Raw genomic sequence first — 26,731 nt, 5'->3', positions numbered from 1 at the left:
ACTACAAGTGTCTCATGAATACTTGAAGAACTGACTTACATTGCTAGCACAGAAAAAAAATGAGTGCCTGCATTTAGTTCCTGCTTTGCACTTTGTATTTTTTTTAAAAATATTTTTAAATTTTTAATTTTTTTCCCATTATTTGTAATTATTTGTCTGGGAAGGAATATGTGGAGAAGCCAATGTGAAGGAATTAATGTGTAGGTAATATCTGCTGTTAGGCAGTCCTTACGAGTGATCATTCTTTCTCAGCAAGGCTAGAGACTCTGGAATAATCTGCTCTAATGTTATTGGGTTGTTAGGTTGGTTGGTTGGTTGGTTGGTTGGTTGGTTGGTTGGTTGGTTGGTTGGTTGGTTGGTTGGTTGGTTGGCTGGTTGGTTTTTGCCAAACTGGATCAAAAGTAGTGGAAACACTGCTGGATTCCCAGCACTGCAAACCCAGTACAGTTCACATTGACAAAAAACTGAAAAGTTGCTTGCTGCCTTTGTGCTGATGCCAGTTACCCTGTTAGTTCAGCTGGACTTCCACAGAATGGAATGATAGAAGTAAGTTGTGCTTTTTCCTTATGAGTCCTATGCAAGCATTCTAGTCCCCAAATAAAGTGTTCATGTGTTTTGGGCAAGGTGTTAGTTTGTTTACTTTTTTAATTTTTTCTACCATTGCTTGTTAGAACATAATGAAAATGTGTTCATCTTGAGGGGAAATCTAAGAAATGAAAGGAATGTAAAGATTTGGGTAAAGCATTTCAGCTGTAGTCCTAAGGTGGAAGAATTTGCAGGTATTAATCCTGGTCAACATGGTGCATTTCTTTCTGTTTATTTACAAAGTTTAAGTTTTGAGAATTAACTGTTCAAAGTTAAGGAGAATTTGGGAGTTAAATGGTAGGACTAAAAGTTTTTGTTCCTCATACTATCTATTTTTATCTTAATAAATATTTTTCAGATTCATGGGTTTTATAATATTAGACATGGATAGAAAATGTGATAAGGCTCCATGAACAAAACTCCAGAGAAGCTGGGGTCCTGCTCCAACCTGTGACTTGATTGCTCTGGACAATGAAAATTAAAGTTGCATGGTCTCCTGGTCTCCTGAGAACAGTGAGGCTGGTCCCTCATTTCTCTTGCAGGTGTGAGTGGATTTGCACTTTTAATTCCCCTTCCCAGGATAAGCTGTGGTTATCCTCATAGTGAATGTTGTCATTCCCAGGTCTGTTGCAGCTGGTAGGGATCAGAAAATCCCTTTGAAACATGCCTAAATGACAGGGAATGAACACAGAAAAACTACCTTCTATTGCTGCCTCCTAAGAATGGAGGAGAGAAAACAAGGCCATGTGGCTGAGCTGCAAATGTGAAGTTTCTGCAACTTCCCTTTCTTGTCTATTACAAACCAGTGTGTCCCCATCCACAGCCCACAGCAACCAGCTCATGTCTGCAATCTCTCTGCAGCTGACCTCCTTGACTACCACCAGCTTTCCTCACTCTCACTGGGTTTGTTCTTCTTCCCTTCTGGCAATGCCATCCCCAGGTAACCTTGTGGTTTTCAGAGGTGCATAGTGTAACGCTTTTTTTAATTTGCTTGGATGAATGCAGGAGAATTGTTCTGCTAATGAACCTTTACGTGTAGTTAAGTCTGAAAGAGCAGCCTATTTGGATAAAAATTGGTCACACAAGTTTGTTGACCAGACAATTGGTCTGTTCAGCGTGGCTAATACACGGGAGGGCAGGGATGCCACCCAGAGGGGCCTGGACAGCCTGGAGAGGTGGGCCTGTGCAAACTTCTGGAAGTTCAACAAGGTCAAATGGAAGGTCCTGCACCTGGGTCAGGGCAATCCCAGACATGGATACAGGCTGGGCAAAGAATGGATTGAGAGTCATTCAGGTGAGGAGGACTTAGGGATATTGCTGCACAAGAAGCTCACCATGACCCAGCCATGGGCACTCACATGTCCTGCATCCAAAGCAGCGTGGGCAGCAGGGCCAGGGAGGGGATTCTGCCCCTCTGCTCTGCTCTGCTCTGCTGAGACCCCACCTGCAGTGCTGCATCAGCTCTGGGGTCACCAAAATAAGAAGGATATGGACCAGCTTGGTTTGGTCCAGAGGAATGTCACAAAGATGATCAGAGGGCTAGAGCTCCTCCCCAGTGAAGGAAGGCTAAAAGCGTTTGGTTTGTTCAGCCTGAAGAGGTGAAGGCTGTGGGAAGACCTTATAGCATTTTCCAGGACCTAAAGGAAGCTACAAGAGAGTTGAAGAGGGACTTTTTACAAGGGCATGTAGTGGCAGGACAAGGGGAAATGGCTTTAAAATGAGAGTAGGTTCAGATTGTATATTAGGAAGAAATTCCTTACTAAGAGGATGGTTAGGAACTGGAACAGGTTGCGCAGAGAAATTGCTGCTCCATTCCTGGGAGTGTTCAAGGCCAGGCTGGATGGAATTTTGAGCAACCAGGTCTAGTGAAATGTGTCCCTGCCTGTGGCAGAGGGTTTTGCACTGAATGTAAAGTCTCTTCCAATGCAAACCATACTATGATTCTAGGCTTCCATGGTTATTAAACAGATGAGCTTGCAGGAAAAATTGCAGTAAAAGCACTGGGGGATATTACACTGAACAGAATTTTGTCATTGGAATCTGATGTATCTGAACCTTTCAGTCATATTTTCTTAGACCTTTCCATGTAGGCACTACATGCATTATTATTAGGTAGAGCACTACTTACTGCAATGACAGTTTGCTGGGTTGTCACCTGTATACACACACAGAGCTCTGTCACAGTCAGAGAAGCCAATGTAGTCTCTAGAAATACATAAAGAATTAAGATCAAGTATATGATTCTTGAGATAAAGGTGAGGGAAAAACATGCTGGGAACAATGGGAACAAAGCCAGTACCTCATCTTATGTTTTTCTGCCCTGCTCAGATGAAATATGAATGGATAAATCAGCAAGTAGTAGGTGAGACCAATACTGGAAGGCATGTTCAGCTTAGCTGTATTTTATTTCTAGGATGATAACTATAACAATTTAGAAACATATCTTCTTAGGGGAAAAGTGGAACAGAAGAGATCTAGTCAGAAAGAAGAAACTATGAACTCTTGGGTGCAGGCACCTAAATACAAAACTTGCACTCATAACCAGGCTCAAACATTTGGGCTGCCTCTCCTCTGCCATGGAAGTTAACAAGCTTATAGCATAAAGAACAGCCTCAGCAGATGATCTGTTTAAAAGGCTGGAAATTAATAACTTAAATGGTAACACCATGATGTCAGGACTTACCAAAATATCATAAATTACTGGGACCATTTCACTGCAGTTGCAGAATCATTAATGGCACATTTTACTCAACAAAAACCAGATGAACAAAAATTATTAGCCCTGGCTTCTGAAGGAAAAGCCTAAATGATCACTTTTTCAATCATCTTCACTCTGATAGTTTGAGAATGGACTCAAAAAAAAATTGATAGAGACAGATTTCTCAAAAATAATTGAGTGTATAGAAGCCTTGTGGGAAACTGAAAGTTGGCTATAGGAAAATTTGCAACTGGTTTCTCCACTAACAACAGAGAAAAAGCGAACCTCAACCACTGCCTTTTTGGCTGTCTGGCCATGAGGTGACATCATCCAGGTAACCTCAAATCATGTAGAACCATTTTGATAGTAGAAGGAGTGAAGGAGGTGTTTCAGGAATGTAGAGAGAAGCTGAAAGATGTGCTAGGTAAAGAGTAGAGGGAAAGCAAGTTAATATTGTTAATACATTGCAGAAGTATAGGGCACAAGCCCATACAATATCAGGCTAATTTCCTTGTTATATTGAATGTCTTTAAAATGGAAAATAATAGGTATCAGAAGCAAAATAACAGTCATCAGATGGTGCTCCAGTTGTAAGGATCTATATATAATGTGGAATGTCTGTAGCTTTTAGACTTTACCAGCACAGGTTTTTCTCACATTGTTATGTGTGAGCAGAAGTTACTATTCCACAATATACTGCCAAGTGCTAACCTTTCTTGGAGTAGAAAAAGCAGTTTTGGGGAAGAAAAATTCTACTGAAAGCTGGTCATGCGTCTTTGAGGAAAAAACCAAACCATAAATGTTTCACTACACTTACCCAGCTGAGGGGCACAGTTAACTTTGAATGTAGGTGATCAAACGCAAGATACCTCTTATGGCAATGGTGCTCCCTTTCATCAGAGGACTGGGTGCTACAGATCCCATCTCCCAGACCTTTAGAGAAACAACCCAGCTACAGCCTCTAGTTACGCTGTCTGCCCTTGCTCTGAAGGGAGCCTGGCAGCCTAAACACACTCCGAAAAAAAAATCTGAACAGACTGTTAGGTTTATAATTGAGAAGGGAAGGTTGGAAGCTTAAGCTACTGTCTCTCCAAAAATTCTTCACCTCTTTCTTGTGAAGTGAATAACTTTAATTGTCAAGAATTCTGTGTAAGATTTGAACATTCTGACATTCTTTTCTGTTATTTTTCCAGAGCTTTAATATGGTTTGACTATTTCCAACACACAGAAAAACTTCTGTATGAGTAAGTGGGCTACTACTGAGGCACCAGAGCTGTGGCTAACACTTAATACTCCTGCTGGGGAACCTGGCAGCAAAGAGCTGCACAGATCTAGATGATCTTTATTTTTGCCAGTTTTATAATGCTCTTGTCATGAAATATCCAATTGCTTTTACTCATACTTGTAAGATTTACTTTTCAGATACATCTTGCCTGAGTTGGGTTAAGTGGTCCAGCACATGGATTTGGATTTGAAGGAGGCTTGGATAAGAGTTTTGAAACTAACCCCAAACTGTGTCTTAAGAGTGACAAGTGGGAACTGGGCATTCAGATTCAGTGACATTTATCAAAGCTAGACAAATATATGCTCTCCTTTATGTCAGGATTAAATACCAATGGTTTTCATAATTTTTAAGAAGATGGCTTTCAGAACAGAAATGGTGATGTCAGTGCTCTGCTGAGATGTGAGGAAACTCAGCATTACATCTTGTGCTCAAATCTGGCCTTTGAAAATGTTGTTTTAATTTCAAAGTGTGTCCATACAGTATATTCACCTACCTCCATTGATTATTCCAGCCCTTTACATTCACTTTCACAGCATGAGCTACAAAAGTCTTCAGTATTTCTGCAAGAGAAAACTGAGTCTGTCCTACCAATTTTAGAAAGTGCTGTCCCATCTGGCTCTTTAGCCAGAACACCTGACAATTCAAATTCCCTTAGTCTCTTTGCTGTAAATCCTACCCTCTCACTTACCAGCTCTGCTCTGCAAAATTTAGGCATGTATACCATTTACAAAATAAGAAATCATCTTGCCTAACTTCACTCTGTCTAGGCCGGCAGCACCTGCTAGAATCTTCCACCATGCCCGACAGAGGCAATTTCTGATGGCTCTGAAGATGGACACGCTGCTGGCACGTTAGAGAGGCTGGTACCACCTCTTTGATGACATATTTAAGAAGAAAAACAAAACAGCAAATGCACGGTTTTTTCCAGTGGTGGCCATGAGCTGTAGGTGCCACCATCTCGACGTGGCCCACAGCGGGCCTCACCTGCCTGGCCACCCCAGCCAGCCACGCCGTGGGCAGAAGGACAGAGGTGGTGGCGGCTTTCCCTTCCCAGACCCCGCACGAAGGGAGACGTTGCACAGCGCCAGCGCCGCGACAGCCGTCACCGCCCCTGCCACGGTGGTGGGGTCACCTGGGCGGCAGCAGAAACATGAGTGACCCCCACGTGGAACCTGGACCTCAACCTCTCAGCTGGGGGATCCAGCAGGAATCTCTGAATCGGTAGAACTTGTTGACAATCGTACCTACATGGAGCAGTTTTTCTGCTAATCAGAGGAGGAAGAGAGGACATGTGAGAGAAAACAACATGGTGGCATCAAGGCCAGTGATGCCTTGAGGGGAAGGAAGGAGGTGCTCCAAGTGTCAGATGTGAGATGAGGACTGTGGTGAAACAAACTGTCCCCCTGAAATGGATGAAGTCCATGGGGGATGCAGAGATTCACTCTCAGCCCATGGAAAAAGTGCTCACGCTGGAGTGGGTGGATGCTGGAGGGGGCTGTGGTCCATGGGAGACCCGAACAGAGAGGGAGGGCCCCTGCTTCCAGAGACAGAGAGAGAGGGCCCTTGCTTCCAAACTAGAGCAGCCTGTCCTCAGGGGAGTGCAGCCTGTGGATGAGTGACCCACGCCACAGCAGTTTTGGGAAGACTGCTTGCCTGTGGGAGGGATCCCATGGCAAGGCAGAGAAAAGGCTCCTCTCCCTGAGCGACCAGAAAATCTCAGGTGAGGAACTGACCAGAACCCCCACGCCCTGTCTTCCTGCACTGTCAGTGGGAAAGAGGGAGGGGCTCAGAAGGAAAAAAGGTGTTTTAAAGGCTTATTTTACTTCTCGTTATCCTCCTCTGACTCTGTTAATAAGAAATTGATCTTATACCTTTAAATTTGAACCTGGTTTGCCCTTAGAGTATTTTTCTCCCAGTTCTTATTTCAGCTCATGAGCCCTTTGTTAATTTTTTTTTTCACTCATCTCTGCCCAACTATAACAGACTTATGGCTGTCTGGTGTTTGGCCAATATCAAACCATGACACTAATTCTGAATAGCAGCACTTACCAATTGTCAACAGAAAAGCGCTCATGTCTTGCTCAAAGGCATTCTTTGTATCCTTAGAAAATGCAGTATTTCTGATCCCTTAAATAAGAAATGACCTAATTCCTTTTAATGGAGTCATTAAGAACTTTGATATTCCAGGTATAAATTCTGGTTACTACTGAGGATCCTCATTTACTATTCACATGTGAATCCCTTTGGGTTCCCAATTACTATCCAGCATCGGCAATTGACTCCTGAAATTACTCCCACAGGTCTGACTTTGCAAAGGACATTGCAGTTTACACCTTAGTTCCTAATTAAAGACACAACACTCAATAAACCTTGAACAACTAGCAATTGTAAGCTAAGTTAGTCTCACCAAATCCCTGTTGACTTGGGTTTTGTTACCTGATAACTGACCACAGGTGGGTCATGCGAGGCATGCAGAATGAGGATTGAGGTCACATGCTAATGAGGATGAACTAGTAGGAACTGACTGAAAATCACCCTTGTGTAGACAGTGCCTTGACAAACACAATTTGTTGCAACTCAGTGCACAACATCTGAAACACTACAGGTGTTGCAATTCCAGCTACCAGCTGGGACATGAAATATCAGGTGAGATTGGTGAGGGAAGGAGAGATGGGTTTCAAGAAGCTTGTCATCCTTCTCCCTGTCCTTCTCTTTTCTCTGCAAATGCAACTTCACAACAAAACAGCTCTTTTCGTTTTAATTAAAGTCCTGGTCATGACAGTATTCCAAGAACAGAAATCTGGTTCTTATTGTTTTTTTTTTTCCCTCCAGATTCAAGCTCCTAAAAGCAAAAGGAGCATAACCAGGTTTATAATTTCTTTTATTACAGCAAAGCAAAACATTTCTAACAATTCTCATTCTGCCTGTATTCATGTCATTCTCTTATCAAAGTGTAGATCTCTGAAAAAACTACATAGAATTTCACAGGTGTTCCAGCCAATGACACAAACACTTTAAGACTGCTAGTAAGAATGGCTGCAGTTGAAAAACAGTGTTGAGCAAGAGTCTCATTTAAGGTTATTGTTCTTTGATGAAAAGTGTTCTTCATTATGTCAAGTAGGAAAAAAGTTTATGTGCAACTGTATTAGAACTGCCATCCTACTTTTACTTCTTTGAGCAGGAGCTTTCAAAAATTAATTAAAATTTAAGTGTCAAGGTAAAACAATACTAATTATAAACAACCCATAATTTCAATACTTCACCTATTTTGCATCAATCCCTTTACCTCCCACTGTTATGTTTGTCATGATAAAAGGACAGCACAAGAAGGGCTGTCTCAAAAGGAGGGTGCATGCAGCCAGCCCATCTCCACTACTAGCAGTTGTCCAGGAAAGAATAAGAACAATACAAGCATATCCCGCTGCCATGTCTCCAAGACTCTCCCATCCTTCACTTATTTTCAGGTGTGATTTGCTGAGTAACTTTCTGTCTTCTCAACACTAATACCTTCTTCTTCTGATGGAACACAAAGGGGTTTTTATTCACAGTTTCATTTGGGAAGTTGCTTTACGCACCAAATGACTACTGATCAAAAATATGTCCTTTCATTTGCTTTAAATGTGATTCCTTTAATAGTCTGTGGTTTTTGTACTGATATAATTTTGCTCTTTTCCAAGGGAGTCTATAGAATGGGTCTACTTGAGATTTTCCATAGCAGAGCCCTCAGAGTGCTCTGCTTTGCACTGGCAGCTACAAGGGTGTTGATAACACACCAGTGTTTTGGCCTCTGCTGAACAGCGCTGGCACAGCATCAATGCTGTCTCTCCAAAATTCTGTTTGCTGTAGGCTGGGAGTGGGCAGGATCCTGGGAGGGTCCATAACCAGGACAGCTGACCCAAACTGACCAAAGGGATATTCCATACTGTTGGACATCAGCTGAGATATATAAGCTAAGTAAAGGAGGAGGAAGAAGGAAGCAAGGAGGTGTGTTTCCCTTCTGCAGCTTGTTGAAGCTCTGCTTCCCAGGAAGTGGCCAGACGTGGCTTCTCACTCTGATGGGAAGCAGAGAATGCTTTTTTTCCTCTTTACTTGTGTGTTTTAGTAAATTGTCTTATCTCAACCTACAAGTTGTTTTCCATCTTATTTTCTCTCTCCTGTCCAGCTGAGAAGGGGGAGTGATAGAGCAGCTTGGTGGGCACCTGGCATTCAGCCAAAGCCAACCCACCACAGTCTAGTAATATGTCTTTTAAGGGTCTGACACAACTTTTCCTGGCTCTTGTACAAGATCTTGCACCCCTTTTATAAAGACTTTCACACCACTAGTGTATGTCTCAGCTGGTGCCCCCTTACACAAGCATGGCATCACTATACCTGGAACTAAAAGTAACACCAGGGCAGCTGAAGGTAATACTAACCCAAAAATTCTATCTTTAGAATAGAATTCCAAAAGTTCCAGATACTGATAGGTTTCAGAGAGAGGTCATGGTTTGTCTGTTCATGCCCGTAGGTCCCAGACTGACCACTAACAGGACAGCAGTGCACTGGCATCATCCTCCCCTGACACCAAAAACCTGCACACCTCCAGTAAGTAGAGGTCTGCCCTTAGGCAGATCAACTCACTAGGTTCAATCTTAAACACTCTCGTCACATGCCAGAGGTGACTTTTGTTTCAGCACCTAATCACTAAAAAGAGAAATACAGCCCTATAGCAAGTGAAACACCAAAATGCTTTTATTCTTTAAACCCCAGGAATGAGGCTCTGTAATGAAATTCAAAGGTAAAATGACAAACAGAAATGAAAATACTACATCTCCAGATGGCAGTAAAGTTCATTCAATCTGAGCACCTTAGGCGTATAAATGAAAAAACAAAGATGGATATATCAAAAGACCACTGCAATTCTCTTTACCTCAGAAAGACTGTTCATTAAAAAGTGAAACAACACATCTTTTAGAGCAGAAATAACAAAATAGTCCCAAACATGACAAGCATGAGCCAAGTAAGGAATAAACGGAAGGGAATTATGCCAAAAGATCTACTTTTGGCATAATTAGACTTTATGTCTAATTTTCCAAAAGATTATTGGAAGAACACTCAGCGCCAAGTCTTTGGCTGTGCTGAGTGACAGTGGCCACCAACTTCTGTGTACCTGTAGTCTTTTTGCTCCTTACATTTTTATCTATCTATGCTTGGTAGCATAGGTAACATTTTATCTGTAATGCAGGAGCACAAAGCTGGCTTTCTCCACTGTGCCAGGTGCTGTTTACACAGACACATGCAGCCCCACCTCTACAGACCTTCAAATACAAACACCAGAGGACACAATAGAAATAGGGACAGCAAAGACAGACAAAGTCAGCAGACAGTATGTGAAATATGCAATATGCAAGGATTGAAGCACTGAACTGCTTGTGGGAGTACCAAGTTCTGGTAACTGATATGAACTGAAAGTTATTGTGTGGTACTGAAAAAAAGAGAAGGAGAAAACCATTTATAGATAATCAGCCCTAGGGCCATAGGTCCAGGGAGCTCCAGAAAGACCTTGTAGTGGAGTTCCATCACCCAATTCTGCTTGACAAGCTGATGGGGGGGCAGCTTCCTAGACAGAAAACAGCAAGGGGAAACATAATTATTCTTCTTCTGGGCCCAGTGTGGATGCAACTTCTCACATGTCTGCACAATCCAGGTGAACAAACACGTCAGTCCCAGGTAAGGACTGAAGTTGTCCTGACGTCCTTGGAGGAACCACTGCTCTTGCAGACTCAAGAGAACCCTGCTGGGCTCCAGGAGCACTGGAGGGCTGCTACCTGATGCTGCATGTCAATGAACCACCACAACTACACTCAGAGGCATCATGCAGCTCCAGCCCATCGGCCAGCAGTGCCACTGCCAGCTCGGGGAGCCTCTCTCCTCCCAGAACTCAGAGCCTGAGCTAGGCTATGCCTCACTGCTGTGGGTCCTCTGCCTGCCTTGGTCCAGACCCTCAGCTGGGAAGAAAAGGCATAACTGCCCACTCACAGTGCCCTGATCCTCACAGTGCCTCCTGACCACTCACAGGGTGCAGTCAGCAGCACAGTCATAGGCACTGCAGGGTTCATCCTATCCCAGGCAGGAAAAGAGAGACTCCAGTCCCTGTACTCAGAAATAGGCTTATCCATGTTGAAAAGGCCATGCACAAAACAGCACCTAAGGACTAACAAGGAGTCACCTATCTGCTGGCCACCCGAGACAGTAAATGATGTCACTTTTTCTCTTAGAAGCCAGAAGAAATCTATTGTCTGAGATGTCCTGTGAAATGAGCACTTTGTATGTTACTGGCTGAAGAAAAGTTGGCTGTGCACACTACATTGCTGAGGGGTTGGGCAATCTGAACAATCTGTGGTGTTAATCAGAATCAAGGTCATGACTGCATTTGGTTTGACAACACATCTGTGGTTCATCCCATCACTGCTGTTCTGCAGCAGCTGAACAGACAACCTAGACAAGAGTTTGCTAACTGCCCACCAGCAATTGTTGAGTGATAACACATGCAGTTCTCCACATTCATGCAGATATTCAGGTTTATCTGACAGTTTTATGCCTAGAAGCTCAATACACAGTAATTAAAACTAAAAATGTTTTGAAAGTCAAAACCAATGGCTATATAAATTAGAATGCTGTAAAAAGCAATGGTTTCAAAAACTACAGATCTATAGATAAATCAGAATGTTGCAACAGAGAATAATTAATTACAGGACTGTTAATGTGAAGAAGCTCTTAAATACAGACTCAGATTCTGATTGGGAGAAGAGTAATCTTCAGAACTACCACCAAGGGAAACTGTGAGAGATTAAAGAGGGGAAAAAATCTTTTTGCTAAGGAAGGAGTGAAAGAAGATGCTAACCAAGGTCTTAGATTCACACCCAAGGCCATGCAGCTCTGTGATATGTCTATGCAAGCACAACACGAAGTTAGTTACCTTTGATGAGGCTCTTTGACCCAGAGAGGAAATAACTCACTTGGTCCCACATCCTGTTACACCCATGCTACTGATCCAAATGTCAGGGATCATGCCTAAAGGTATTGAGGAGGATGCTGCCATACAATTTTACTAAGCCTTTCTCCAAGACAAATCAAGTAGTTGTTGACAGCATATGTGAATCCTAAGGAAAACCCACACAGCAATGCTAGATTATGCCTAGTTTGTGCTGTGTGGTGTTTTCTCCGATACACCTCATGATGATGAAGTAACACTTCATCATCAGTAGTAATGACAGTCATGGGATACCTTTTAAATAATAATATGAGCAATGGATTTAGACAATCCTCACAATTCTTCCTGGTACTCTGAAGGAAAAAAATTGTTCTACTTCATTCCCCAGGAACACATCCCCCTAAATGCTGGATCTGCAACTGAAACATCTGCAAGGTTTACATGTGGGCCCAAACCTGCCCTTAGTTTTGTATATTGAAATACAATGTCATGGTGAGTGTGGAAAAGACTAGAGGGCAAGAAAACCTCTTACTGCATCTTGATTTTGCCATGAAGACTTAAAAGCTATATACACAAACCTGCAGGTTCTAACCTCTAGGAAGAGGAACGAACATTGTTGGTCACCATATCTGTGAAAAATTTTAGACACACATAGTACACATATATTGTGTTTTCTAAAAAAAAAGTCTCTGTCAAATATCTGCTGTCTTTAATTTCAAAGGAAAACTGTGTGAAGTGTATGAGATCTTTACCACTAAGAATGAATTCCACTAAATCACCTGTAGCAATTTCAGAGAGTCGTTGTTTAAACAGCTATTCAAATAATTTCAAGATTAAATTTCAAATGGAGCAGTATTAAAATACAAGACCCCCATCTGCGCAATGTTCTTCCAGAAATGCCTCTTCCCATTTACAAAGCACTTCTATTTAGCAAAATTTCTTTTAAAAAATAAAGAAACCAAAAAATAAACATCCTAGTTTTTAATTCTCTAGGTAGGGATTACACACATCCCAGAAAGAGAGAGAGACTGCCATTTCAGGCTGTATAAATTTAATAATGGGATGATAATTCACTTGGCATTGAAAAAATGTGTATTTATAAGCCATCCAAATGACTGAAAATAAAAGTGTTGAGTAGCAAAGTATGTGAAATAGGCATAATGATAAGAGAAATGAAATTACACCTCCTACAATGAAAATAGTAAATAAAGGCTTTTTGTTAATGGATGGGTGATTGCTGCTATGTTGCCATGGAAGATTTTCCTTTAACCTGGCAAGATAAATGGAAAAAAATTGTTCCATAAATCTGCCGTCTGACTTTTCTTAAGTGCAGCTTTCTAAAGCATTTTAAATATATTTAAGAGTCTGACTCTAAATGCAAAGAGATTTCCAGGATAGATTCCAAAAAATCCTGTCAGAAGGAGTAGCCATTTCTATGCAAGTAAACAGCCCTGAGGCTAAAGTAACAACAAACTAGAAGACAAACCCCAGAGCAGATTGTTTGCCAAAGAATTCACTTGTAGGTATGTGATGTCCTAGTTGTATCTCCTAGTGAGAGTAAGGGGATTTTAAAAAGTCTGGAGCATCTGCAAATCTCATCGGACCTGACGAAAAAAGTGAGTGTCTAGCATTTCTGAAAACTGGGTCATTTCTACTAAACCACAGTGACTGTGGAAGGTTTACTCTAACTCACTACAGGACACATTGAACCCTGGAACTTGTGCCTATTACAGACTGGTCTGCACATTCATGGTACACAAATTTTATTACATATCTGTGAAACAGAGTTTCATCTTAAACCTTAGCTGAGAGCTTGAAATCACTTCCTTTGAACTCATACAGACAGAGTAACTTCTAGGACCAGCCCCGGTCTACTGAGAAACATTAATTGTGCTGCTTCTTCCTTTGACCTCATACTAACCCAGAGGCTGAGATTGTGCACATCTAGAGTATTTAATTAGACACCAGACTTCCTTGTGTGGAAGATTTTCCTCCTGGGCAACAGACAGCAAGCAGAGGTTTCTGCCATTGCTAGGATCTTTTATTTACCTTGCCTTTCCTTTCCTTTCATTGGCTTTCCTTTCCTCACCTTGTCTTGACTTTGCCTTGCCTTGCTCCACTGCATTTTGGTTTTCTTCTATACATAACACTTTTCTTCTATACATAACACTCCTGAGGTTACTGTTAGGGCAGGTAGGTAGCTTTCTTCTGTCTGCATCTCAGATGCAGCAGAAAATAGTGACTGGACTTATGGTAGCTCCACTGACTCAGCAGGGAAGGGTAAGTGGTGATGCTGGCTCAGTAAGAGGGACCTTCAAAAGTTCAAGAGTAAGTTTCCCTACCTGTGAGTTACTAAAGAGTCTGATTTAATGTTTTTGTATTTTCTCCTTGGAAACAACGAGGAGAAACTTCAGGAGAAGTATTATCTTTTGTCACCAACTCCCAGTGGTGGCTGAGCCCTACAGAGCATCACGGGTCTCTCCAGGAGGCTGGTTCTGACAAGGCACAGCAGTGCCTTCAGGTGGTCCTGGTACCAAGCAGTGGGTCTGATTCTGGCTGTCACACAGGCAAAAACAGGCAGCTGAGCAAAGGGCAGGGCCATCACCAGCACACAGGAGCCAGCAGGGACCAAAGCCTGACAGTGGAGAAAGGGCTCTGAAGCAGTTTGAATGGGGACACTACAGAGCCCAAAGTTTGTCCCAGTGGCTCCACATGTGCCTACTGCGTGCCACAGAATGTTCTTCAGTTCCTGAGCCACATGTAGCAGTAAGTATGCAAATATTTGTGAGGGGGGAACGTTTGCAAAATGCACTCTACAGTTGCCATATGTTATTGAAAGAATTAAAACCGAGGTGGTATGGGTGGGGGGAAGTTAATTAAATCGCTAGTAAATAGCTACTAATGTTTGCATTATAGTCATTTAAACTTAGTACTTATGAGTCTTTTGTACCTCCTGCATCTGTTCTGATTTTCTCTAGTTCATTGTAAATGTATACAACACTCTGAGATAAGGCAGTTTTTTCATCTTGGACAGGAAGACATTAAAAAGATAGTAGTTGGTATTTTAGAGTGTCATTTTGTTCTTGCTAACATAAAATAAAAACTGGTCTGCTGCATGGAGTTTTTAGGTCTTGCCAGTATTAAAGTAAGGATTCTGCATATGGACTGCTGCAACTTTTCAAGTATCTTCCATTTCACAATCAGTAGCCAGGGACCACATTTTGGGGTTTGGGGTGTAGGGGAGGGCTGTATTGTAACTGCACACGCAAGCTTCATTTTGCAACAATGCATTTATGCATAGTACTGAAAACTGAGAGAGAAAAAATGTGTCCTTGTAGCAGAGAACTTAAAACATCCTGCCATAGTGATGGCAGAAAGACAGACAGGCAAGAGCAATGAGATACTAGACAGCCTGAAGAAGCAATGGCAGGGGGCCTGCCAATTTATCCGAGTTCTTTATTTTTATGTGTTTTCTAGAACATAGCTTGTTTGCTCACCAAAAATAACCCCCAAAGATGACTTAGCATTACCCTGCAAAGAACTTCTTCAGAACTTTGCATTGCAAGTTATTCAGGAGAAACCAGCCTTTGCCTTTTTATGAAGAATTAAAACAAGAAGCGGTGTCTAAAAACACTTTCCTGTTCTCTGAAAAATAAAGAGAAGGAGAAGAGTAAGGTACAACCAAACAGTTGCTCTTCAAATCATAAACCTTTGAAATAAGCCCCTTTTTGCTTTCCACTCTGGCAACTGTGAAGTAGAGTTTGACCAAAGATGATGTGTTAGAGGAGGGAGGAGGACCTGAGAAGGTACTTCAGGATACCCGACTCAGAGGTGTAAAAGAGTGACTAGGGAATAGCCTCCAGGGAATTAGGTTTTCCCTGCTCTATGATGCTGAGTGAAGAGAGAAAATAGGAGGCAACTCCCAGCAGCCCATTGTCGGTGGCTCTGGAGGACAGTAGTGGTGACCCACAGATGGCCTTAGAGGGTACCATCAAACCAGCCCCATGCATGTGTCTTCCAGGTGGCTTCCAGTGGACTCCCTGCAACTGCTGCTTTGAGGTATGGCAGACCCATTGCCCACACCTTTATTTGAGTGGGGAACATGGGTTTGGACCAAAAAACTAGAGATTACACTAATATTGCAATATTCAGCTCAGATGATACCTTATGGTAAGTATAATCTGAGTGCTCGTCTTCAGAAATTAGGCCTCTGGGATTTTTTTCAGACTGAGCAAGAAAGAAATACAAGCCATTTCAGAATGACTGCAAAAGTCCTGGTCAGGCACTTCAAAATAATAACTGTTCATTCTCATTTATAACTTTTCCATTAAATCAGAAATCTTGAAGCTTTTCACTTTTTGCTAGAGGAAAAAAATACAAAAAAAATTTGTTTGTGTCTAGAAATCATGTGAGCTTTTACACCTGCATGCAAAACAAAATAAATCTATTTTGCTACTACTTTGAACTACATAGCCGCTTCTATTAAAAGTGGCATTCAAATAGCTATCTCTTGTGTGCTGTAGATTAGTCATACTTTTTCCCAAGGAAGATTATAAATAGTGTTTAGGAGGGAAACAGAGAGTATTTTGCAAATGAGTCCAGATGGAAAACTAACAGATGGCCTAGTGCTGTATTTTGTATGCTCAGTTCTATATTTAAATAAAAAATTTTCATAATTAAGATGAAGGTCTGTAACAACACTAGCTACTTTTCCTGTGGCAGCATCATACATCGTGGATCACAGATATGAACTGCAGGCTTTTCATTAAATAGTGGTTAAATGTATATGCAAATTTTGCTACTCAATTTATTTAAAACAGAGGGGAATAAAATGTAATTCACAGAAATGAAAGAATAAGAAAAATAAAAACCTTTAATACAAATATATGCCATATAGTAAAGACATTTACCACCATCTGATCTTCTTTCCCCTTTAAACTGAATGACCCACCACCTTACTTGGAAGGGAAAGGAGAAGGATCACATTTGTTATAGGTCTTCAGCCAAGAACCATAATGCCAGTCGGATTTTCCTATTTCATTACCTGAAATAAATGGGGTTCTTGAATTTCAATAATTAGAAGATCTGGAGAAGATAAACTGTGACCCTACACATATATTGTAATCTGAGAAGCGAATCCAGAGAACTGCCTTATGCGTTAGCATCTTCCGTAAAGTGGGATGCGTATGTGTGTAGATGTTACTGCCAGAGAGTGCTGCTAAAGCAAGGGCTGTGCCTGGCCCACAGCGCAGCAGGTCAGGGACACAGCAGCCAGAGCAAGGGCTCCTTTCTCAGCAGGCAGCCCCAGCCTGTGCTCCCTACCACCCACAGCGCTGATGCAGCCTGACAGACATGCAATTGCGTTCACTCCAGAGAGCCTCTCTGCCTCTTCAGCATCTTTTCCATGCCACCTGTGAGGGGGTAAGAGGTGCTCATTTTACAGTGGTCTGCAAGCAGGGTCTATTGAAGTCAGTGGCAAGTCACACTTGGTTTTGGGCCACTCAGAGTTCAGGAAGAGAAAAAATGGCTTAAAAGAACTTCCATTTTTCTGCTATGCTGCCTCAGTTGTCTCAATCCAAAAGCCAGCTGTAACTTTGTGGCAAGAGGGACTGCCTCTGTACAAGACAGAAATGCTACACAAATCTACCTGCCAGGAAATCTTTAGAACCAGCAGGGTTCAATAAAGACGACTCTACCAGGAGACATCAGGCTGCAAGTCAGCAACTCAGTGGGCTTACAAATCATTCACAGTGGTAGAAAATATGTGCTTTGTTATCAAATAGCTTTTTCTATTGTTCTCAGAGTCATAACATTCAAGTGCCTTACCATAGCACATTAAATACTGTGACTCATAACTATCATCTGCCTCATTTTCCAGCTTATCCTCCCCCCACAGAGGGAATTTGATGTACAGCAGGGTGTCTTATTTTGGTAGGGTAAATACTATTTTTTTCACATGTTTCTGTTTATACATTAACAAAGGAAAGCCTGAAGCTGATGCCCTGAGTTGGAGTAAAGCAAGGGATGTTTGTGGCAGTCATTTTCTTCTGTGGGAGGACAAGGAGTACAGGTACAGGTTAGCTCCAGGGATAGCAAGCTTGCCCTTTTTGAGAACAATGCCTTTTTGAGGCAAAGATACCAAATTTAGAAACTTTATTCTTGATAAACCATCCTGTAAACAGACAGTGCTAAGATGCTAATGTCACTATTTTTAAAACTAAGTAAGATGCTGATTCCTTCCTAGGGAGGAATCTATATGCTGATTCCTTCCTAGGGAGCAGAGACTGACAGCTGCTATAATGCTGTCAGTCTCTGCTCTTCTGGAATTTGTTGTGTAGATTTGACATTTCTGGAAGTCAATCTTAAAGTGAAGGCTCACTCATTAAATTCTTCCTCTTTTCCACTTGTGTGCAGCTTGTGTGATCAGTAGCTGCAGAGACATCTGCTGGTTGTCACAGTTTTGAGTATGCAGTAATCATAAGGAAGACAGAAAATTTCTCAAATAACATTTAAATTCTTTCATTACTTTCTCAACCTCCTGAAATTTGCTGAATTCAGGTTGGGCTGATTGATGTAAGGGAGGAATAAAGAACTGGAATAATCTGTTTCTGCTATGAGATTCAGTAAGCCTTTAGAGTTGTAGGAAATCTTGTTTGAACGATGGCTCTGATTTTAGGGATTGAAGTTTTGCATTAGCAATATCAGAGCTAAGTTTGTTTAAACTTTTATTATGAGTCCCACATTCTTCATGACATTCCCATACATCTTACCTATGTACAAAATAGTGTTTTGGTTTTACTTCTCTATTGCAAGAGCAAACTCTTCAAAGTAAAGAATATTCTTTATCTATTGGTGCACTATTTGGAAAAGACATACTGCCATGAAGGTAGATACTACCTTCTATTAAATTATTTCCATGGCTTGCACTGCTTTATGTTTGTGTTTGGGAAGATGGACTTCCCATACTTGCAATAAGGCACTACTCACACACTGTCCTGACTACCCCCTGCCCCCTCCACTGACATTGTCAGAGTTTAAACCAATTTCACCTTATTTCCAAAGTTATCACCTAATTTACATCATTCGGAAGATCTGGGAATTCAAGAAACTGAAACACCATTTGATAATACAGCAACGTGCAATGTAATCTGGATTTTCAAGGCTGATAAATTTGACTGTAAATCAGTTCTGCGTAGAGGTTTGCCTCTTCTGTGCTTAATTACACCTGTGCAAACATCCATTTGTTTATCATTGCCAAAAACCTGTGTGAGCTATTTGCATTCCCAGAGACCACACTTCCATATTGAGCACTTCTCTGAGAATGACACCTCAGACATTAATTCAAATGTGACACACAAAATAGTTCATATGCTCTTAGTTGAACTTACCTGAATTTTCACCTCATAGTTCTAAAGAAATTATGTGGCGGTAAGTGTAGCAGACTTAAAAATCCCACTGCTTCTGAAGGATGAAAGAAAATGAATTTATTTTCACTTGAGTTTGCTTTGTAAATATTTGCTGTTCTTTGCTATTTTATGAGTTCCAGAAACCTTTAAGATCCTGCTATGCACATTTGACACTGACTTTATCCCCACAAGGGGAAGACAGTGGGACATTTCCTCATGAACACTTCTTCATCTGGGAAAGTACACACAATATGGACAAGGGTGCATCAGGGCTTTTATACAAGCATTATTGCTTATTGTCATGTTATAGAGATGGAGTTCATTTTCTCACAGGTGTCCTCACAGTGCTTGCTTTGCCTTGGTACCTACAAGCGTGTTGGTGACACACCAGAGTTTTGGCAGCTGCTGAGCAGCTCTGCACAGCACCAGCGCTGTCTCTCCATCGTTCCACCCTCCCACCAGCAGCCTCGGGATAGGCAAAATCTTGGCAGAGACACAACCAGGACAGCTGACCCAAACTGACCAAAGGGATATTCCATACCAGATAATGCCAGCTCAGATAGAAAAGCTAAGTAAAGGAGGAGGAAGGGAGAGAAAGAACACTGACAGTGTTTGCAGTGTTTGCCTTCCAGAGCAACTGTGACATGTGCTGCAGCCCTGCTTCATGGGAAGTGGTCCACTATTGATGGGAAGTACAGAATAAAATCATTGTGTTTTTCCTTTGTTTGAGTAAGCACCATTTTACTTTTGCCTTAGTAAACTGTCTTACCTTGACCTGTGAGCTGCTTTCCATTTTATTTTGTCCCCCTTCCACGCCCAGCTGACGAAGGCGGTGCTAGTGCAGTTCGGTGGGCACCTGGCATCCAGCCCAGGTCGACTCTCCACAGTCACATTTCATGGAAAGCTTGTAAAGAAAATGCTGGAATTCAGTGCTGCAACCTCTGGACCCATGGAAAAGCCCCAGCAGAGGCTAAAGAGGCTGTGGCTGCAGAGAAGCACAAGGCAGGCACGCAGAGCCCAGCTCCCATGTGCAGCCCTGCTGCCTCCCTGCTCTCAGCAGCGTGCTGAGCAGTGACGAACCCAGCTGGTGTGTGGGCTTGGTGCTGTGACTTTGTTTCTCTGAGGTACAATCTTTGGGTTCAAGGGATCCAATACGAGGGCGCTCTGCAGAAGACTACCAACACATCACATTATAACTGATAGGAGAGAAAATGTAAAAATCTGGTACTAATAAGGCATATCAGGAATTTGTGATGGGACTTACAATGAACTTCGTTCTCATTAAACTGAAGAAGACAATATTATTGGCTGGATTAGATTAATCTCCTGTCCCAGAATAGGGTTTTTTCCCCAACCTAGACAATTCTCTGATTCCATATAAGCACAAGGTCTTTCAACAGTTCTGCAGACATAATGTACCAGTCCATTGTTCAGGTGACCTATCCAGGAGATGGGCTATACCTGTCAGGCAAAACCCAACAGATTTATCTGTTTTCTTACCCCACTTTTTTGTGTAACTATATTCTCTTCATCGTTGCAGAATCATGGTTTTTCTGTGACTGCTGTTGTTAATAAAATTTCTCAACACTTTTAACAGGACTCCATTTCAAAGGAAGCTGAGCAGTATCACTGCTAGGATCCAGACTTCAGGGGCATCTTCACTGTTGTCTGACATTTCAGTAACTTGCATGGTCCTGGACTGGCTCTCCAAGAGCAAGCTGAAGCAGAGGTTGATAGGCACGGGGATATCTGCGCTGTGGGAACTTGGGCACTTCAGCCTTCAGAGTAGGCTTCTGTGACAGAGCTTTTTTCTCAAGTACTGCTCAGACCAGGAGCTAAATTTAGATGCTTACTATGTTAGATGAAAAATAGTGTTTTGGGAAATGTGCTGGGACATTGCAAGCCCCCAGCACTGATTAATAGAGGGGAGAATTATGAGTTAGTTGATTGTCCCCAGCTAAATTCAGAAATGGCTGGTTTAGGGCATGTGTTCAAATTCTCTCACACAGACTCTCCTGCTGCCAACAGACACTTCAGGTGGGAAACTGTTAGTGTGACAAATGAATATGCAAAGGAAAGGTTGAGGACAGCTGCAGATTTTAGAGTAGTGACCCCAACACAATTGCACAGATGGAAGCAGCCACAGAGAGGCGGAGAGCAGATATTGCAAATTTAATCATGGGAGAGATGTAAGGCACAAGAGCAGGTGAAACACCATTTCCTTCTTTCTAACCTTGGGACGTCCCTTCTCAAAGCATTTCTCAGCTGCTTCAGTTCACAAATAATGAAATGGTCATTTTCAGGCATGATCCTTTTCCTGGAATTCTTCAACAGAAAAAAATTTCAGCTGCTACTAAAGCTGGAGTTGTGGCCTTTATCTGAAAAGAGGATGAAAATGAGGATAAGAGGGGAATTGTTTCATGACTTGAAACAAACTGCAGAGCTCTGAAGCAGGTGCCTCACTCCATTTCGTTTAAGCTCGCGTGCCCTGACCAAGACTCATTGTCCATTTCCAACAGCAAATCTGTCAAGATGGTCATCATGTTTTCTTGTGAGGACAATTTTGTTTACACACAGAGCCTGCTTGCTGGTTCTCTTCCCTAAAGAGATTGTTTGGTTCTGTTTCGCTTGAGCATGTCCAGGGGTATCTTCAATCATCAAATCTTGAATGAGTGGTTCACTACCTTCTTAAAAGCACTTTCACTACTGACAGATGAAGAGTAAAATATAAGTGGATTGTTCCATAGTACAACATATAAGACAGATGCTAGGGGAACCGCAAGGCTACTGCCTTTTGTTAGTGTACCTAAGAAAAAGTGTGGTTATTCACAACATCTGTTCTCTATTTAATGTGACATCCTTAAGCTAATGAGGGAATTTCTGCCGTTTCTGAAAAACAGAACAAAATTTTTTAAAATATTTTTTTAACTTTCTTTAAATTATGGGTCTATCTGGATAATTTTGTTTCAGAAACTGAAGTCAGCTGTCTGTCTCCATCAGGAATTTATATGAGAATAGATGATACTTTGATTTGTCAAGGTAAGGTAAGGTAAGATGAAGGCTTCCTATCCTGGCCTGTGGGGAGGGTTGTAATTTTGCAGTGGGCAGGACTGCCTGCAGTCTTGGGGCAGACCTAAAACTCACCAGGGTTTGATTCTGTTTATGCCTGCTACAGCTTTCTCCAGTTTAATATACTGACGTGTGTTGGAGGCACAGCCCACCGTAGCAAGCAGGCTTGAAAAACATTCTCTCTCCTGCTGCACTGTTTTGGGAGCCTCAAAACCAGGCAGAGGGAAAGACACACTTGGAAACAGCAAACATTGTGACTGCTAAGTGATTGGGTGACTATCATGCTCCTTGGCCCTGCCTATGGACTGGAGGGCTGGAGTCTGCTCACAGTGTCATGGTCAGTGCAGGGATTTGAGCAGAGCTTGATGTACATGCCTGTTCTTTGCAGAAAGGTGAACGCTGCTTGGTGAGAGAGCTTATGCCTTAAAGTTCCGTGCTGTCCCTCAGACACTGTGGGCATTGCTTACAATGGAAACTCAGCATCAGATCCTTAGCAAGCAAGTCACTGAGACTGAAATTGCCACAGCTGTGAGGATAAATGCTGACTAAGTCCCACATTTCTAAATGCTTTAAAATTATATGCCATGCAAAACTAAGCACAGGATAATTTATGCATCGAGCATTCCCTCTTGTTTAATAAGGATGCAGTGAATATCCAAGACAGTGCAGTGAGGATTTTATCACAGGCTATGCTACAAATGGAGCAAACTTCAGCAGAGGGACTGAGAGCTGTTTTCTTTCCTGAAGCTGAACAATGAATCAGTGGAAATGTGACAGGCATACTGCAGCCAGGAAATGAGGGTTCCAGAGGAAACTTCTTTTGTGGTTGTACTTTACAAATCTTTTTCAGATTCTCAGAGCAGAACATTCTCTCCTGTTGTGATGGGAGAAAATAAATTCCCTGAGTTAGATCCTGAAGCCCATTTTGCTTAGTGTTTGGGAATCTGCCTGAGGAAAGGCTAAGTAAAAAGGGGCTATTAGGACAGCAGGATTTTAATCAAGTTTACATATGGTGATGTTGAGGATCATCATAACTCTCTGAAAAAATTCTTGCCTACCTTGATCTGGGACAGACAGCTAGACAAGTGGCACTGGCACCAGAAGTCATGTCCTCTTTCCAAGGTCCTCAAGGAATCCATACACATATTGTGAGAAAGTGCATTCCTGGGCTGCTGAATTGAGGCTGTATCCATAAAGATCACCAGGCTCTCCACAGAACTCACCTGGCATGACTCAGGCTGCCCACTTGACTGAGGTTGCCCCCTCTGCCTCCAGTGCTATGCTTCTATGGAATGGCTTGCCGGGGTAGCCTCAGAGGGCAAATCCATGCCTGTTCTGTGTTAGCCCAAGCCCCCTTCTCCTGTTTGGTGGTGAGTTGGCTGGCTATTCAGAGCACTTAGACAAGGCAGTATTTCTGTGAAATAACACTGCTCTAAAGATACCACATTTTACTCTTGCTTCAAGCCACACTTTCAGTATTGTGTTTGATGAACACAGCTCCACCACATGCCTGAAGGAACCCCTGTCCTGACCTCCTTTGTAGTGCAAGGCTGTGGAAACAGACACATAGCATGCTGAATAAAGATTCTGATGGCCAACACCTTGGCAAGGTTACTGGACCGCCCAGTTTTCTGCAGTTACAGAAATGCAAAGACTTGCACAGTTTGTTGTGGGGTTTTTTGGCTTTGCTTCTGCAATAGATGTGTAATTGAATCATATTCCTGGTGTATTAGATAATTACAGCTCTCTGCCATAAAGATGTCTTCAGGTTTTCCGGGTATCTGAGATAGACATCTTAGATAATCTTTCCACAGACAGCTCTTAAATCAGGTCTGCAGAAATAGTTATCAAAGTCCTGTGACATAGCAGGGTAGTGGAGTTTACAATAGGTAGACACAAAATAGACAGGAGCAAGTTGTTACTGTGACTTTGTTAGGGTATTTTCCTTCAGCTGGGATGCCCACTTTTTAAAATCTGCCATTTTTTGTTTTTCCCAGTATTGATCTTTCAGGCTGCAATTAAAAAAATGGAGATGGTGCTTATTCCTGCCTTGGGCAGCATTGCCTCTCTCTAGGGCCATGTGTTACTGGAGAGGAAGCTGGGCACCAGCCCTGTGTTCCCTTGTTCCCACACAGTGTGTTAGGAAGGAGCACAGCTGCCTGCAAAACACTATTATTACCATGCTGTAATCAACAAGGTAGTTTGAAGCTAGAAAAAAGCAGTCACCACTGGCTTCCTATTGTTCCTTGGCCCTTGCGCTTTGCCTGTGTGTTACTTTGTGGTTCTGCAGTGTTTCATGACAAAATACACTAAACACCTTAATAAGGAGCAGCCAGGCCACCCCTTTCTGAAGGCTTTTATTTCTACTGTTGCAGCAGAGGCCTCATAGTTATCAAAGGGTTGTTCTTCCCGCTGTCTGAAAGTTAGTGCACTGCAGCATCATTACCACGTAGTCTGTATTTTAGGGCAGGAGATGCTGACAAGAACATCAGCTACAGGGAAGGCAGTGAAAGGACAACATCCTGTTCAAAATTAGGCTTGTTTGTACAACACAAGGGAAAAAAGCATTTAAAACATAGTAAGCACAGCTGGTGCTAAATTACTCTAGTGCGTGTCTTTTTCCCTTTCTTGTGGTAACCACTCTTTTTAGTGAGCCATACCGCAGTCACACTGCGCACTGCTCTGCCCTTCTCCTCGTGCAGACACACATGCGTGCCAAGCCCTCGCTGTGCAGAAGAACAGAGACAGAGCTGACCTCCTCCTTCTGTCTTCCTGCAGTGCTTTGACTTTCCTTGGGTCTGAGACTTTCCCCCCCTTTCCTTCCCTGTCTTCTTATACTGCCAATGCTGAACCTTCTCTCATGATCCCCAGGTTTCAGCTTCCTCAGCTGATTGCTGCTTTTAGCACTATTTTCTATGTGTTGAAATTAACATTTTAACATTGTTTACTATGCACAGAAAGTGTAAAATTCTGTTTTTCTTGTTTTCAAGACTTTTGCCATTTTGTCTTGTTCCAAGGCTCCCACAGCTCTTCTCTGCTCATCCTCCCCCTTTGATCTCTTTCCACATTCTTACTGAAGAGGAGTGGCTCTGACCTTCTCTCCATTTCTCTGTCTCACCACTTTTATTCCCTTCTTGGCATCAGCTCTAAAACATACCTACTGAAGCAAGTGTCTCAGTTTTTTTAAAATATAGCAACCTATACAGAGAAGTCCAACAAACAGATGAAATCATCCTGTTTTTCTCCTCTTCCTCCTCTTATTTTTCCTGAGTTAGGTAAAAAACTGCTTGTATAACATCCTGCCACAACTGAAAATGGCTTTTATTTTGAAGGAGAAAAATGCATGGATGCCTGTGCAACAGGCTGAGCCCAGAGATATGGAAGAGAATCAAGTCCTTCAGGACATAAAATGTTTGAGCCAATCTGATTGCAGCTTCTGATTTCTGGTCCTTTCTTTTTGTCTTTCTTTGTTTTTTTATTTCAGGTTTTATATGTGTGTGTGTTGGTTTTTTGCAGGGGGCCTGTTTGATTTTAGTGTTGTGGAGGTTTTTTGTTGTGTTTTTGGGGGGCTGTTGTTGCTTTTTTTGGTTTGGGTTGGTTTGGTTTTCTTGGGGTTTTTTTGTTTGCAGGTGTTTCATCTTTAGTCCTAAGTAATAAAGAAATGTTGAAAATCTACCTTTATAGGGAAAGAAAAATGCTGATCACATCTATGTGAGCTCTCAAAAGAAAAGTAGCAATAGTGAAACAAAATTATTTTTAACACCATCTTTCCTCTGCATGTACTTATCAGCAGATGTATAAATAGGGCATTGGGCATTGAAAGAGGCATTTATCACTGCTTTATCACATACTTTGAAGTTGAACAAATTATAATGAGCAAACTACTCAGTGAGTTTGAAACAAGTCTTTTCTTCAGTTTGTAAATGATGAATGCACTAGTTTACAGATTTTTTTATTTGTAAGGTCTTGAAATACCCTTTGTAGCCAAATATAAATTCATTATTTGCCCAGGAAGAATTTGCTTCAACTGCCTGTTGGTTGATTATCCCTTTCTAGTGGATTAGCAGCAAAAAAATACAGGAAAAAATTCATTTTCCTACTCAGAAAGCAGGAAAAAATACCAAACCATTCAGAGAACTGCTAAATATCCAGGTATTAATGAATACATCCACAATAGGCCACTTCCAAAAAAATGTAATCTGTGTAGGAAAGTGAATTTGACAGAATCACTGGGTGATTTAAGAACACGCTCAACAATAATTATGCCTTCTTTTCTTTTTCACCCTGCTTTAGTTTACATGACTTTCTCCTCTGATCTGTTGCCCATCTCTGCTGGACCTCCCTTGTTTACTATAAAGCAAACTTTGCGGGATGGTGTTCTTGGACAGAACACAGAAAAAGTCTTCTTTGTGTAATGAAAACACTGTGAGGGAGTAATTTATTGGATTGGCATGTTGTTGTTTTTTGCTGCCTGAATGGCAGATTTACAGGCCTTTGCCACATAGATATTTACGGCTGAGATAGGGAGGAAACTGAATCATAAACATCTCAGTGACTTTGAATAAAAGCAAAAGAAGTGCTGAGGTCATTCCAGCAGCTTGTGTTTGCAGAGTGCAACAGAAGGTGTTCAGCACAAGACAAATACTTTCCTTGGCCAGCTGCCCTAGAATCTGCTCAATTGATGTTATTAACTATTATTTGTTTGTTATGAGGGA

General features: G+C 41.9%; 1 protein-coding gene and 1 long non-coding RNA gene across 2 annotated transcripts in view; one reads left to right on the top strand and one right to left on the bottom strand.

Moving 5' to 3' along the window:
- Positions 1-3,475: 3,475 nt before the first annotated feature.
- SMARCA2 (SWI/SNF related, matrix associated, actin dependent regulator of chromatin, subfamily a, member 2) overlaps positions 3,476-26,731 on the top strand; it is a 201,783-nt gene continuing 178,527 nt past the window's right edge. The window contains exon 1 of the mRNA XM_050987298.1: positions 3,476-3,481. The gene's annotated coding sequence lies outside the window, so the exon portion shown is untranslated. The remainder of the gene's footprint in view (positions 3,482-26,731) is intronic.
- Positions 16,589-26,731, bottom strand: part of LOC127061075 (uncharacterized) — a 72,213-nt gene continuing 62,070 nt past the window's right edge. The window contains exons 3-5 of the long non-coding RNA XR_007780514.1: positions 19,717-19,851; positions 18,930-19,002; positions 16,589-16,952 (exon numbers count right to left, since the gene is read on the bottom strand). This is a non-coding gene — a long non-coding RNA (uncharacterized LOC127061075). The remainder of the gene's footprint in view (positions 16,953-18,929; positions 19,003-19,716; positions 19,852-26,731) is intronic.

Source organism: Serinus canaria, chromosome Z (genome assembly GCF_022539315.1).
Source record: "Serinus canaria isolate serCan28SL12 chromosome Z, serCan2020, whole genome shotgun sequence".
Taxonomy (NCBI): Eukaryota; Metazoa; Chordata; class Aves; order Passeriformes; family Fringillidae; genus Serinus; species Serinus canaria.
Note: the sequence above shows the minus strand (reverse complement) of the source record. Positions and strands in the feature narration are given on the sequence as shown.